Source organism: Myotis nattereri (assembly GCF_964212035.1).
Source record: "Myotis nattereri genome assembly, chromosome: 5".
NCBI lineage: Eukaryota > Metazoa > Chordata > Mammalia > Chiroptera > Vespertilionidae > Myotis > Myotis nattereri.
Window position 1 is genome coordinate 80,508,420 of NC_138080.1, and position 13,926 is coordinate 80,522,345.

General features: G+C 48.6%; 1 protein-coding gene across 2 annotated transcripts in view; it reads left to right on the forward strand.

Annotated features, from left to right (window-relative positions):
- CTNNA1 (catenin alpha 1) overlaps nt 1-13,926 on the forward strand; it is a 185,380-nt gene that overhangs the window by 476 nt on the left and 170,978 nt on the right. Inside the window, exon 1 of one of the 2 annotated variants that reach the window (XM_081090773.1) lies at nt 1,817-1,893. The exons of the other annotated variant lie outside the window; for it this stretch is intronic. The gene's annotated coding sequence lies outside the window, so the exon portion shown is untranslated. Of the gene's footprint in view, nt 1-1,816; nt 1,894-13,926 lie in introns of those variants that run through there. 2 annotated transcript variants of the gene reach the window in all.

Consider the following 13,926-nt stretch of genomic DNA (forward strand, 5'->3'; position numbering starts at 1 on the left):
TGGTTCATAGTCAGAGCTTTCTTGCAGTGTCTTCACATGGCAGAAGGGGGAGGGGATCTCTTTGGGGCCTTTTTTTTTTTTTTAAATTTTAAATAAGGCACCAAGCTCTCATGACCTAATCACTCTGCAAAGGCTGATCGCCTAATACCATCACCTTGGGCAATAGGTTTGCAATGTATGAATTTTGGGGGATACAAACAATCAACTTTTGTAGCAGGGCCCCCTGCTTAGAAAGACCTCATGCTTGGTTTAATACTCTGCTGTTGGTGTCTTGAAATTGTTAATTTTTGAACAAGGGGCCTCACAAATTAAGTAGCTAGTCCTAAGTGAAGTGATGGATATACAAAGTTATGGAGCATAATCCTTTAACTCTATCTTTTGTTAGTTCAATCAAATATTTGTTGATTGACTACTATATTTTTAGGTAGCCAAGTGTAGTGCTGGGGAAGCCATGCCCACTCCAGGCAGGAGCGACCAAAGGAGCAAATATTCTGAAGTTAGAAACAGGACGGAGTGTAATAGGAGAAGAATGGCCTTGTTAAGGTTTTGGGCACATTCATCCACAGATGTTAACTGGGCACTTCCTAGGGCAGCGGTTCTCAACCTGTGGGTCGCGACTCCTTTGGGGGTTGAAAGACCCTTTCACAGGGGTCGCCTAAGACCATCGGAAAACACATATATAATTACATATTGTTTTTGTGATTAATCACCATGCTTTAATTATGTTCAACTTGTAACAATGAAATTGGGGGTCACCACAACATGAGGAACTGCATTAAAGGGTCGCGGCATTCGGAAGGCTGAGAACCACTGGCCTAGGGGCTGAGCATTGTGCTGAGTGCTATCGGGGATACAGCTCCTGTCTTCCAGGAGTTTGCATTTCCCAGGGGGAGGAGGAGGGAGGTGTGAGTAGTAAAGGGTGGACATGCTGAGGGCAGGTCTCCCTAGCACCCTGCTCAGTACTCAGTACTAAGTCAGCAGTGGCCATTGCCTTGCATTATTTTGGATTTATAGCCCAATACTGAAATCAACCTTGTTCATCACCCTACGGGGCTGACAGTGACTATGTAATCTTGTTTTGTTTGCTTTGTAGTGTGTTTTGTTCTTTTGAGCGTTCACCAGGAAGGTACGGGAGATAGTGGGAATAAAATTCCCTAAATGGCGGGAGGGATAGGGATAGAAGCTAGGCGGTTTTGGTTTCCTCGTCTGTCAAGTGAGCGGATGATTTCCAGAAGGGCTTCCCTCTCGCATTCGGAGGTCCCTAGGGTCGGTTCTTGTGCCACTCCGCCTCGAGCTGCGAGGCCTCCGTTTCTCTTGTAAAACAGGGGGTGGGCCTAGGGCACCTTTCTGGGAGCCAGGGGCTCCTCAGAGGCCGGTGCCCAGGTCCTTGAAGCAGCAGCCAGGGACGGGCCTGCGCCGGCCGCGCCCGGAGACTCACCTGTGTGCCGCGCGGTGACTCACCTGCCCTCCCGCCCACTCTCGCTGTTCCAGGAATCACCGCTCCTCCTTCCTCTGGGGTCACTCCCGGCCTGAGAAGCCGCTAGGGGCCTGGAATGAGGTAACTGTGGGGTGAAGGGCGGGGTTCAAGAGGTCCTTTTGGGGGTCCTGGCCCGGCGTCTCCAAGCTCTCTTGGTCGGGGGCTCGGTCCCCAAAGCGAGGGCCGGGAAAGCAGGGCAAAGGCGGGAGGCGACTGGAAGAGCGCGCCGGAGGGAGGTGCCGGGAAGGGCGGGCGGCGCCCGGGCCGCGGGGCGGGGGCCACGGGTGGGGGGCGGGCCGGGGGCGGGGGCGTCGGGCGGCCGACTTCCTCCTTGGAGCCGGACGGGAGGGAGACAAAGCGGCGTCCGTCAGTGTGGAGCCTCGGGAATTTTCCTGCGCTCGTCCCGTTCGCCGCAGGTAACTCTCGGCCGGGCTGGGAGCTCCCTAGCGGGGCCGAGGGGCCCTGCGGGCGGGGCGCCGTGTCCTCCGCGACGCCGCGGGGAATCGGGCTCCGGGCGGGCGCGGCCGGCCCGCTTCCCCGGCGGGGCCTCGGGCCTGGGCCCTGGCGGCCGGGGCGGGGTCGGCCTGGGCCGGCGCTCGGGAAGTTGAGGGGCCACGGCGGCGGAGCCCCGGCGGCGGAGCCCAGCGAGCCTCAGCCCCGACCGCACGGCCGCCGCGCTTCCTCTCGGGAAACTTTCTCCCGGTTCCCAAACTTTGTTCAAGTGGCCTCGGGGCGCGCGCCCGGCCCGCGCTGGCCCCCTGGGCTGCCTTTCGGGGAGGAATCTGCGCGCAGGTCCCGGCACGGGAAGGTTCTGGAACGGAGTTTTCCGGGGAAGTGATTGTGGTTTGTGGTTTCCGTGGCCGCCGCCCCCCCGCCCCCGAACTTGCCCGGTCAGCTGGCCGGGACGTCGCCGGGTCCGCACGCCGCCTCCCCCGCGCGAGCGAGCGCGAAAGTTCGTGCGCTTGCTTTCCCCGACCCGTCGGCGGGGCCGGCGCGCCACACCCGCGCGGACCGGGCGGGGACCGAGTTAACCCTCGGAGGCGACTTCTCAGGCCCAGGAAACTCTCAGCTCGGGTTCGTTCTAGCTCTCCAGGGGCGTTAGAGGCTTTTTGGTTGACTTTGAAAGGAAAATGTCGACTGAATGCCTCACCTTGGCCTGGCAGGAATGGCTTCCCAGTAATGCAGGCGGCGGTTGGCTCACGTCCAGAACTGACACCCTCTTCTTGTCCTCCGGCGTCTTTTTAACATTTTTGTTTGGTTTGTACCGAAGTTAACACTAAGTTAGAAGAGAATATGTTAAGTCTCCGACAAAACTAAGGGTATTTCATATTTATGTTGAAGGGAATGATGTTTTGTTTTGTTTTATAAGAGAGGAGAAGTTATCCACGATCTCTGCCCACTTATTTACCCTCCTTGACTTTTATTAAGTTAAACAGTAATTCCCCCCCCCCCCCCCCCACTTTCTTAAGGGCCCACAGACGATTAAGGTACGGTCTCTACCCCGAGAGCTGTCAGTGTGATCAGGACGGCACACACCCAGGTGTAGAGCAAGGCAGGCAGATCGCATGAAGCGCCATAACAGTACTGATGAGAAACCTGTGTGTGGGTCAGATCTTACATAATAAGGGAAACTTGTAGAGGTACGAAGACGGGGGCTAGTTTTCTTTGGATTAGGCCAGAAAAGCTTCTAGGAGGGGGTGGCATTTGAACTGGATGAAAACGAGTAGAGTTAGGCCAAGGGAGGAAGTATGAAAGAGTATGGGAGTCTGTGGAATTGTGATACGACTGGCTTCTGGTTTGCCCTCTTCTCTTGGCTCTCTCCCCCGTCCCTCCCCCCAGCCCACTCACAGCTAGGATTCTCTCCTGTATAGCTCAGCCCTTCACACCATTGATGTGGCATTGCCCTCACTCCCATAAGGAATATCTCAATCTCATTCCGTACAGTGACTTGGAGATCAGGGGTGCCTTCTTCATCCAAGTTGAGAATCACTTCTCTGCACAGTCTTCCTGTCATCAAACTGACATGCTAAAGTCCAAGGTTCTACTTTTTTATTTAAAAAATATTTTTATTGATTTTAGAGAGGGAGAGAGAAAAAGAAACATCAATAACGAGAGAGAATCATTGATCGGCTGCCTCTTGGACACAACCTACTGGGGATCGAGCCCACAACCGGGGCATGTACCTTGACCTTCTGGTTCATAAGGTTGCCACTCAACCACTGAGCCACACCAGCCAGTCCTAAAGTTTCTATTTTTTTTTTAAAATAAAGTAACACATTTTTAAAAAAGTAAAAAATAATATATTTATTGATTTCAGATATGAAGGGAGAGAGAGAGAAACATCAATTATGAGAATCATTGATCGGCTGCTCCTGCACACCCCCTACTGGGGATCGATCCCACCACCTAGGCATGTGTCCTTGACCAGGAATCAAACCTGGGACCCTTCACTCTGGCAGTCCGACTCTCTGTCCACTGAGTCAAACTGGCTAGGGCCCAACTTTCTATTTTGAGTAAAGGTCTTACCTGACCCCATGGTCAACTGTGCACAAGAGAACTACATGTTGTTCCAGGGGCTTCTCAAACTCAGCATGCCCAAAATGAGACACCTTTTTTTTCTGGAGACCTAAACCAGTGGTGGAGATCAGTAATTGGCAGGGCACTGGAATTTCTTTGAGAACGGAACAATAATGTGACATACCTGGTTGTTGGGGTCGTGGTATGTATGCTATTGAAGATCTGAACAGAGGGAACAGGGTCCTCTGGTCCTGTGCTGTGTAGAAGTCCTGAGACAGGAAAGAGCTCCATGTGTTTAGTTAGAGACCTAAGAGAAGACCCGTGTAGCTTGAATACTTTTGGGGTGAGGAGAGGCCTGCATGAGATTGCCAGGAAATGCCAGGTCACATGTTTGGATTTTACTGTAAGAAGTCATTGTAGAGCGTTTCATGCTCTGATTTTCTTTTTAAGATCACTAGCACTAGTGCTTGCAGGGCTTGTATTTGTATACAAGTGGAAGTAGGGAGTTAAGCTAGGATGATGTAGTGAAGGTGTTAGAGATGAAGGAGCTGTATTTTGGAGAAATGAGATAGGGCTTAAATATGGATTGGATGTAGGTGGTCTAGGCTCATCTGTAACTTGTTTCCTCAGTGATGCACCCTGCAAGAATACCACTCCTTCCCCATTTATATTCCATCATTTTCATGATGAACTCTTAATAATATCTCTGGACTCAAATCAGCACTTTACTTTCTGGTAGCAAACCTCTTCTCACCGGATGGTGTACTCCATTGTACTATACTATTTATTGATGTCTGTCTTTGCCTTTCCTGCTATTAAGTGAACCTGTGAGCATCTTGAAGAGAGGGATGGATAGCCTTTAGTCTTTGGCATAGTAGGAGTTGTGGAGTGCAAATTAGATACTTTGTTGAGTGAAGGAAGAGAGAGTCTTTTCTGTCTGGAGTATAGCTTGTGGGTGGGACTATGGTAGATGAGGAAACAATCGGATTATGGAGGACCTTAAATACCATATTGCTGTTTTGGGCAAATTGAGAACCATGTCCATTTCACTCTTCCTTTCTATCCAGATCTAATCAAAGATGACTTCTTCTCCATCTTATATAAATACTTTTTCCAGTCTCTATGTTTTTACTCTAGTTTAGGTTATCCTTTTATCTTAGAACTTTTATTCTTTTATATATGAAACTACTTGTTTTCTGGATAAATTGTTCTGTTTGTTGCCTTTTATATATATTTTTCTGCACCCCTCTTTTCCCCCTCATCCATCTGACAAACTCATTTATTCTTTAAAACCCACCTTAGACTTGGCTGCCTCAGGGTTTTTTCTTGGATCTCAGTGCTTCTTAGGTACCTTGTACAAATTCTGTGGTTGCATCTTTTATACTGTTTGGTAAATATTTTTAAGGTATGACTTCCAGCTGGGGTTTTTTTAGAAGGGGGGGTCTAGGCCTTTATTTTTTTTTTTAACCCTTACCAGAGGATTTGTTTTTATTGATTTCATTAAGAAGAAAGGGAGGGAGGATGGGAGAGAGAGGGGAGAGAGGAGGAGAGAGAGAAAAAGAGAAAGAGAAAGAGAAAGAGAATAATGTGAGAGAGAAACGTCGATTAAACTGCAACGTAGGTATGTGCCCCGACCAGGAGTCAAACCTGCAACCTTTGGGTGCACGGGATGTTGCTCCAGTCAATTGAATCACTGGCCAGAGCTAGGCCTTTAATTTTGATAAAATTTTTAAGACATTAAAGTATAACATAAATAAAAGTATAATATACATGTAGAAAGTATTCAAATCATGAGTACCTGCTTAAGGAATTATTTGAGTGAATACCACCCATATCCACCGTCCAGATCAAGAAACAGAAAATTACCAGTACTCCGGGGATCCCTTTTTGTTCCATTGCAGTCACTACCAACCCTTCCTCGCCCTTCACTTTTTATTTTTTTCTATGCCTGGAACACCCCTCTTTTTCCCCTAGTGAAGGTGGTGGTACGTATGCTATTGTAGGTTGCAAATACTTACTGAGACATTAAGTTTGCTCTGTAAGTAATTGCCGAAGTTAGTTGAATTTCTTCCTGTCTTCCCCTTCAATCATTTTGTCTTTTCCATACAAGCAATACTCTCATTTGAGAAACTTACTGCTATGTTGTTGTTGCACTGGTTAGGCTCTTAGATTGGCATTGGCACTCAAGGTCTTCTAAATTCTGACCCTAACTTACTTTTTTAGGCTATTTTCTACTATAAATTGTTGCTACATGTCCTTTGCTGGGCATTTGTACTGGATATTCCATTCTTCTTTGACACAAATGCTGCCCATCTCTCAAGGCTGATTAACATGTTTGTTTTCATTGAGACATTGGTTATCATTGCTGAAAGTGATCTTTAATTTATCTGAAATTCTAAAATTTGCACCTGATTATGATATTCTCACTCATATATCCTGTTTTTGTGTGTGCTGAAATACACATTCATTAAATAATAATTTCCTTTTCCTGTCCCCCAACCCCTGGCAACCACGATTGTACTTTTTGCCTACTTGAATTTGACTATTGTAGGTGCCTCATATAAGTGCATTATACAGTATTTGTACTTTTGCGCCTGGCTTATTTTACTTAGCAGGATACCTTTAAGGGTCACCTGTGTTGTAGCATGTGTCAGAATTTCTTTTTAAGGCTGAATAATATTCCATTATTTATTTATCTATTGTTGGACACTTGGGTTGCTTCCACTTTTTGGCACTTAGGAATGTTGCTCTGAACATGTTTGTACAAATAAGTATTTGCATTCCTGCTTTTAAGTCTTTTGAATATATTACCAGAAGTGGAATTTCTGGGTCATATCATAATTTTATGCTTATATTTTTGAGGAACTGCCATACTGTTTTCACAGTAGCTGTTCCAGTTTACAATTTTACCAGATTTATATTAGGGTTCCAATTTCTCCACATGCTCACCAACACTTGTTTTATTTATTTATTTAATAAAATAGCCATCTAATGGATGTGAGGTGATAGCTCATTGTGGGTTTGATTTGCCTTTCTCTAATGATTAGTGATGTTGAGCATTTTTTTAATTTGTTTATTGTCCATTTGTATATTTTCTTTGAAGAAATCTCCAACTCCTTTGCCTAATTTAATCAGGTTGTTTTTGTTGTTGTTGAGTTGTACGAGTTCTTTCAATTGGATATTAATTTCTTATTAGATATATGACTTACAAATATTTTCTCCCATTTTATAGGTTGTCTTTTTACCCTGTTGATAATGTCCTTTGATAATGGACACTAAACAGTTCTGAGGCTGCCTGCCACTACTTGAGCCAAATTAAGCAGAGACAGGGTTGAATCATATGTGAGTGTTTATTCCAATAATGCTGGTATTTTGGAGAGAGCATGTCATCCTAAAAATTCTGCTCTCCCATACCCCATTAGCTGGCTGATTATATAGGGACTAGAGGCCAGGTGCACAATTTGTGCACAGGTGGGGTCGGGCTGGCCAGCCCTGATGGGGGCCTGGCGAGGGGCAGGGGCTGCAGGTCATTGGCCGGCCGGCCCAGCCACCGATTGAGGGGAGGAGGGTCAATTGGGGCCTGGATCAGGCTGATTGGCTGCCACAGTGTGCGTCATAGCCACTGGTCGTTCCAGTCGTTCTGGTCATTCCGCCATCCGGTTGCTGGGGATATACACACACACACACACACACACACACACAGACAGACTAGAGGCTTGGCGCACAAAATTTGTGTGTGGGTACAGTCCCTAGGCCTGGCCTGTGATCAGGGCCATCTTCCCCAGATACCCACAGCCAGCCCTGCCTCCTGCTGCCACCCATCCCCAGTTCCCCATTGGCCATCGGGTGATCGGTGCCTGATGGCTAGGGGAAGGGACCGAGAGGTCAGCTGTTCCTGCCCACTCACCAGTCCCGCCCCCGCCACGGGTAGCCATCAGGCGATCGGAGCCTGCTGACCAGGGAAGGGGACCAAGAGGTGGTCAGTGTGCCTCATAGTGACTGGTCCAGTGATCGTTCTGCTCTTAGGGTCAATTTGCATATTACCCTTTTATTATATAGGATAGAAGCCTGGTGCACAAGTGGGAGTTGGCTGGCCTGCCCTGAAGGCAGCCCCAGATTGGAGCGGGGGGTGGGGGGGGTCCCTGCTGGGGGAGGGGCTGGCCTGGGTGAAGGGCTGCTGGGGGTTTGCAGGCCGGCCACACCCCCAATTGGAGTGGGGGTTCCTGCTGGGGGAGGGGCTGGCCTGGGCGAGGGGTCGTGGGCGGTTTGCAGGCCGGCCATGCCCCTGACTTTGTCAGGAAGGATGTCGGGAAGATGTCTGGTCTATCCTGTCTGATTAGCATATTATCCCTTTATTATTATAGACTAGTGGCCTGGTGCACGAAATTCATGCATGGCGGAGGGGGTGTTCCTCAGCCTGGCCTGCACCCTCTCCAATCTGGGACCCCTCGAAGGATGCACTGCTGCTGGTTTACAGGGATCGGGCCTAAACCGGCAGTTGGACATCCCTCTTGCAATCCGAGATTGCTGCCTCCTAACTGCTCACCTGCCTGCCTGATTGCCCCTAACCACTCTGCCTGCCGCCTGCTCACCCCCAACTGCCCCCTGTTAGCCTGCTCGCCCCCAACTGCCCCCCTGCTGGCCTTCTCACTCCAAACTGCCCCCCCCCCCACTGTCCTGATCACCTCCAACTGACCCCCACTGGTGGCCTGCTTGCCCCAACTGGCCCCTCTGCTGGTCTGCTTACCCTCAATGGCCCCGCCCCCCACCAGCCTGATCACCCACAACTGCCCTCCCCTCTTGGCCTCTAACTACCTCTACCTCGGCCCTGCCACCATGGCTTTGTCCAGAAGAACGTCTGGAAGGTCTCCTGGAAGGTCTCCCAGTCTAATTAGCATATTACCCTTTTATTAGTATAGACAGAGGCCTGGTGCATGGGTGGGGGCTGGCTGGTTTGCCCTGAAGGGTGTCCTGGATCATGGTGGGGGTTCCCTTGGGGCATGGGGTAGCCTGGGCGAGGGGCCTGTGGTGGTTTGCAGGCCGGCCACACCCCTATGGGGTGAGGGTCCCCACTGGGGGTGTGTGGCCAGCCTGGGTAAGGGGTTGAGGGCTGTTTTCAAGCTGGTCACACCCCTTCAGGGTGGGGGTCCCCGCTGGGGTGCCTGGCCAGTCTGGGTGAGGGGCTGAGGGCTGTTTGCAGTCTGGCCATGGCCCTGGGCAACCCAGGCTCCCAGACCCTCCTTGAGTGGAGGTTACAGTGGCTGGAAGTAGGTATCTGGGATTTATTTATCTTCTATAATTGAAACTTTGTAGCCTTGAGCAGAGCCCACAGCCTGCCAGGGCAGGCGGGAAGCTTGGCTTCCTCCATCGCCAGGGGCAACCCAAGCCTCCTGTTCGCTCCAGCTCCGTGGCCGCCCCTGTCTTGGTTGGGTTTATTTGCATAGTCGCTCCTGATTGGCTGGTGGGTTTGGCTTGTGGGTGTAGCAGAGGTACGGTCAATTTGCATGTTTCTCTTTTATTAGATAAGGAATAGCGATAAGGAAGAAGGGCTATGTACAAGGGGAAGAGGGCCAGTATAAAGGTGCAGGGTCCATGGTCTGTGCATCTCTTTCCAGGATCTTGAAATCCGATAACAAGGTAGTTAATCTTCTATGATGTTAAACATAGCTCAGCATGTTCCTGGGTCCCGAGAATGGTCAGCATTCCTGAGGCAAACTCCCAGAGAGGGTCTGAGTCCAGCAGTCAAGTCAAAGTGTGTCCTGTCCTTGGTCTGCTCTCAAAATGTATTTTCTTTTCTGAGAAATGGACCCATCTGGACTCCAAGGTGTCTTTTTATAGCCCTGCTTTTCTTCTTGCAACACATCCTCCAGTTTTCCAGGGTCTGTAAGATTAATAATCATTAAACAACTGTGGTTCTATTACTATTATGTGCCCCTTTCCCTATCACTTTGACTCAAAAAAGTTTATTTTTTAGTTGTTGTGTTGTAAGAGTTTTAAAAATAATCTGAATATTTAAAACAATGTTTTCATTGATTTCAGAAAGGAAGGGAGAGGGAGAGAGAGATAGACACATCAATGATGAGAGAGAATCAACACATCAATGATGAGAGAGAATCATTGATTGGCTGCCTCCTGCACGCCCCCTACTGGGGATTGAGCCTTCAACCCAGGCAGGTGCCCTGGTAATTGACCCTGGTTCATGGGTCAATGCTCAACCACTGAGTGACACCAGCTGGGCTAAAATATTCTGAATATTAATCCCTTATCATATATGATTTGCAAATACTTTTTCCCATTTTATAGGTTGTCTTTTTACCCTGCTGATAATGTCCTTTGACTTTAACTTTTTGTCAAGTTCAGTTTATCTATTTTTTTCTTTTGTTGCCTATACTTTTGGTGTCATATCTAAGAGATCATAGCCATATCCAATGTCATGGAGCTTTTCTCCTGTTCTCTCTCTCTTCCCCCTTCAGCTGAACTGTGGGAACCTTGAGAGCAGGAACTAGGTTCCTTTGTAGCCACTTTCCTTTTCAGCACAGTGAACACATGGTAAGCAAGGAAGACCTGGGGAGAGAATTAAAAAAAGAAATTCTTAATAAGTCATAATCCTAATGTATAAAGAGCCAGGGTCCGTCACGACCTAAACGTCTGGATGGACGACTGAATACCAGGCTAGGGCACTGGCTGGCGTGGCGGAAGTCAGTCCTGGGTCCCCTGGGTCCCGACTGCCTGCGGTGTGGCGGTGGGAGGGAGCTGTGGGAACGGAGCCATGCTGCCATCAGACTGGCCTCTGGGTCCCTCCTCCTGCCTGCAGGCTCCGGGGAACCAGAGCCATGCTGCGATCTGACTGGCCTCTTGGTCCCTCCCCCCACATGCAGGCTCTGGGGAGCCAGAGCCATGCTGCGATCTGGGAATCTTGGTCCCTCCTCCCTGGCCCACAGGCCCGGGGAACCAGAGCCATGCTGCGATGGGTCTCTAGACCCTACCCAAGGGGTTCTGGATTGTGAGAGAGTGCTGGCTGGGCTGAGAGGCTCCCTGCCCCGAGTGCATGAATTTTTCTGCACCAGGCCTCTAGTAAACAATAAAAAGTTATGTGGTAGGGTATCTTTTGCTGTTGCTAATTTGTCATTGATTATATGTCTACTAGAGGCCTGGTGCATGACATCCGTGCACTGGGGTGGGGTGGTGGGGGGTCCCTCAGCCCAGCCTGTGTCCTCTCATAGTCCGGAACCCCTTGGGGGATGTCCAACTGCCGGCTGGACATCCTCTGAGAGGTCCTTAGCACTGTGCTCACCAGCTGTTAGCCCAGCTTCTGCCTAAGCGGCATTCTCCCTGTGGGAGCACACTGACCACCAGGGCAGCTCCTGCATTGAGCATCTGCCCCCTGGTGGTCAGTACACATCATAGCGACTGGTCATTCGCTGTTCAGTCCATCCGTTGTTTGGTCGATTTGCGTATTAGGGTTTTATTATATAGGATTACCTGATGGCTGGTGATTATGTGCTTTTTTGAGTTTTTAATCTTATGAGTACCAGCCTGAGAGTGAACTTTGTCGTCTGTGTAATGAATAAGATGATTTATAAAGGACTAGTGACCTGGTGCATGGATTTGTGCACATCGAAAGGAAATTAATTAGAAGGTGACTGGTGGGGTGGGACTGGGTGAGACAGGCTGGATTCGCCCTGGAGCCAACCTCCCGTGGTCCCTCCCTGGCCGGCTGCACCTGGGGTGGTGCCGAGGCTTCAAGGGCATCTGCGGAGTGAGCAGGGTCCCTCTGGCAGGTGGGGTCCCTCGGCCTGGCCTGCGTGGATCAGGCTGAAACCGGCTCTCCAACATCCCCGAGGGGCCCCAGAGTGGGATAGAGCACTCTGCAGAGTTGCTGTTGTACAGGGTGTGGAACGCAAACACAGGTGTGCAGTAAACCAGATTCGGGGCCAACAGTGCCCCAGCAACAACATAACTCACGGCTGAAGGTGGAATCATGCAGCCCCGTGAGGAATCGGGCTCCCTCCTCTCTGGTTTCGAGGTGCGTCACCCAAGAACCACTGCTGCCAAGTCACTAACTCGGCAGTTCCTGCGTTGAGCATCTGCCCCCTGGTGGTCAGTGTGCATCATAACTACCGGTCGGATGGACACTTAGCATATTAGCCTTTTATATGTATAGATATTTATTTTAGCCTCTATGTGTTAAAATGCTAATTTATTCTTTCAGTTTTGGAGTGCTGGACAGTACAAATTTTCATCCATATTAAGTGGGTTGTCCCATAAATAAAACCAGTGAACTAGTTAAGTATTTAAATAGCATTAAGTTGCTGATTTACCTTCCTTGAGATTCTTCTCCAGTGGTTCTCAACCTGTGGGTCATGACCCCTTTGGCAGTTGAACGACCCTTTCACAGGTGTCGCCTAAGACCATCCTGCATATCAGATATTTACATTACAATTCATAACAGTAGCAACATTACAGTTATGAAGTAGCAACAAAAATAATTTTATGGTTGGGTCTCAACATGAGGGACTGTACTTAAAAGGCCAGAAGGTTGAGAACCACTGTATCTAGACTGTAAATTCTTTTGTCAGATGCTGAGCTTCAAGGCAATTACATTCTTTTGTAAATCCTTGTCTCCTGTGATACCTGACTTAGTTCTAAACCCATAGCAGATACTCAGTAAATACTGAATTAGTTATAGTAGATGTACTTAATGTTATATGTAGAATTGTGTCATGTTGATATGGGGGTGAATGGCTTTATACCCAGTTTATTAAAGTTTAAAAAAATTTATTTTTTTCTTAAGTAAAGCTCATTTATATCACCTAGAGATAAGTACTGTTAATATTCTGATGTATAGCCTCTAATCTTGTATATTGATTATGTATAGCTTTTATAAAAACAAGATGTCACCTTATGCTTTTTGTAATCTGTCCATGGATCGTTACTTGAACATTTCCTGTGTTAGTAGCTTAAGATTAACCTTTTGTACCGCTAAGAAAAAAGAAAGACTGCCAAAAAACTAGGAAATGCCATCAGTTGTAAGATAATCCAGATTTTTGACTTAAAAATGTGAAATGCCCATGTTTTAGAATTGATGAAATATGATTAATTGCACAATGCTAACATAGCAGTTTTTTTTTGCCTTTGATCAGGTTTTTATTCAAATCTAGGGTCTCGGTGCATGGATTTGTGCACATTGAAAAATTAATTAGAAGAAATATTTTAATATTGCTATTCACATCTTGCTAATGAAAAGAAAATAAGATTCCACCAAGTCTCCTATCTACCTACTCCAGGACTTCTGTGAGAATCAAATGAGATGAGGCACGGGAAAATGCTTCACAAACATTTGGTCAAACTGTAAAATGTTTGCACCTGGCTATAAAGCAAGTCGGGTTTCTGGGCTGAAGAAACTCCAAGTAGGCTAATCACTAGGGAGAGGAAGCTGGTTTTGCTATGTGATGTTATTACCTGGCGCCCACAGCCACTGTTTCTGGGCTGGGCTGTGGGCCACATTTTGTTCCATGGGGTCTCGGCAGCGTTGGCTATGATTTGGTGGGCTGTCACTCCGGGATGGTGGTAGGGCCTGCGTCCCACTTGGGGGAAGCCGAGTATTGCTTTGTTGGCACCAGGTCTGCAGTGCCGTTTCTTTGTAAATGGCCAGTGTGTGTCATAGCAGCTCCTGTGTTGAGTGTCTGCCCCCCTGGTGGTCAGTGTGCATCATAGCTACTGGACGGACAGACACTTAGCCTTTTATATATATAGACTAGAGGCCCGGTGCACAAAAATTTGTGCACTCGGGAGTAAGATGAGCCCCTCAGCCCGGCCTGTGCCCTCTCGCAGTCTGGGACCCCTCAGGGGATGACCACCTGCTGGCTTAGGCCCGCTCCCCAGGGGATTGGGCCTAAGATGGCAATCAGACATCCCTCTGGCAGCCCGGC